Below are 1,982 nucleotides of genomic sequence, written 5' to 3'. Positions count from 1 at the left end.
TCCTAAGCTGTTTCTTGTGGAAAACACAATAAATGCTCTAGGCCATGCTTTCCACTCACCTCTTCGGGCTCTTGATCAAATCTGGTGTTCCCCCATGCAGCCCTGCATGCCCCGTCGACTCTAGAAATGTAGTAATAAAATAGAATCTCTACATTAAACTTCTTTCAATGCATTAGCCTCCCTGTGTTGTCATTCAGTCACCTTTATAAATGAAAGTCTTGCAGTTGCATTTTGAGACAGAAGTGGGTTCTCAGATGGAGCATGACCTGGTATGAAGAAGAGATCCTGGGTCTCAGGCCATCTACTTCTTAGAGCTTATAGGCAATGGGGGTGAGTCATTCCCTTTGTCATTAAATTCTTTATGAAAACATGATTCTAGCAGTGGCATAGTATTATAACCTATATTTATATCATACATTTAATTAACCTAATTAATATAAAATAATGTTGTTTTCATTTTTTCACTCTTACATATTTCTGTAATAAGGGGCTTCCCTGGTGGAGCACCAAAGAATTGATGCTTTTGAACTGTGGTGTTGGAGAAGACTCTTGAGAGTCCCTTGGACTGCAAGGAGATCCAACCAGTCCATCCTAAAGGAGATCAGTCCTGGGTGTTCATTGAAAGGACTGATGCTGAAGCTGAAACTCCAATACTTGGGCCACCTCATGCAAGGAATTGAATCACTGGAAAAGACCCTGATGCTGGGAGGGATTGGAGGCAGGAGGAGAAGGGGACGACAGAGGATGAGATGGCTGGATGGCATCACCAACTCGATGGACATGAATTTGAGTGAACTCCAGTTGGTGATGGACAGGGAGGCCTGGTGTGCTGTGATTCATGGGGTCGCAAGGAGTCAGACACGACTGAGCGACTGAACTGAAACTGAACTGAACTGGTAGCTTAGATGTAAAGACTCAGCCTGCAATGCAGGAGACCTGGGTTCAATCCTTGGGTTGGAAAGATCCCATGGAAAAGGAAATGGCAACCTACTCCAGTATTCTTCCCAGGAAAATTCCATGGACAGAGGAGCCTGACAGCATACTGTCCATGGGGTCACAAAGAGCAGGACATGACTGAGCAACTAACACACAAGCATACTTTTAGATTAAATGTGAACATTCTTGTTTCTTTAAGAAAATTTAAAGATAAATGACCAAACTCTAAGAGACATTTTTGTGGAGATGGGATGAGTTGAAAAGAGATATGTTCCCTGAAAAATTCTGAAGGCGTGGTCTATTTTTGTTTCTGAGCCTTATTTTAAAATAAGATTTAAAATCATGGTTTCTTAGGTAAGATAAACAATTTTCACACTTCTCAACCCTCAACTCCCTCTGCCTATATATCATTGCCAGTGGACAGTTTTCAAACTCACACATATTTTCATCTTTAAAGTTAATTTATGCAGTACATGGCCACTTCCCACATGTTAATAAACACAGACAGTAAAATTGTTAGGCAGTGATTTCAACATTGTTTCCACAGTTCAAGTGCTTCAGAGTGCCTGTTACTGCTCTTTGTCCTAACTGAGTAAGACACCATCCCAGACCTCACGGACTGGGCTGCTGGCTGCCAACACTGTTCAGTGGGCAGAGAAGAGATGACAACAGCAGTCAGAACCCTGGAAACATGAAGAATTAAAATTAGGTCCAAAATGTGACTATCAGTTGACAGCAGATTTTTTTTGCAAGTGGAGACATTAGAACTTCTTGTATCCAGGAACAAAGGTATTTTACCTATACCCCTAGGTTCTGTGCCGAGAAGAGTGATACACACTGCTGTCCTTTTGAGAGTGTCTTTGTTATGTGCAAACACCTGCAACCACGTTTTCTTGATACTCCTCAATGACAGCAAGTCTTTACTTTTTTATGGGTGGACTTGCTGATTAACAAATTCCATTTGTCACTCAGGCCCCAGTCTGAAGTTGTTCCGAGAGTTCTTCAAGACAGCTTTCCTCTGTAACTTATATGCTGTTGTATCTTTT

This window comes from Bison bison, unplaced genomic scaffold (genome assembly GCF_000754665.1).
Source record: "Bison bison bison isolate TAMUID 2011002044 unplaced genomic scaffold, Bison_UMD1.0 scf7180017864330, whole genome shotgun sequence".
Taxonomy (NCBI): Eukaryota; Metazoa; Chordata; class Mammalia; order Artiodactyla; family Bovidae; genus Bison; species Bison bison.
The sequence above is the reverse complement of the archived record's forward strand: the minus strand, read 5'-3'. Positions refer to the sequence as shown.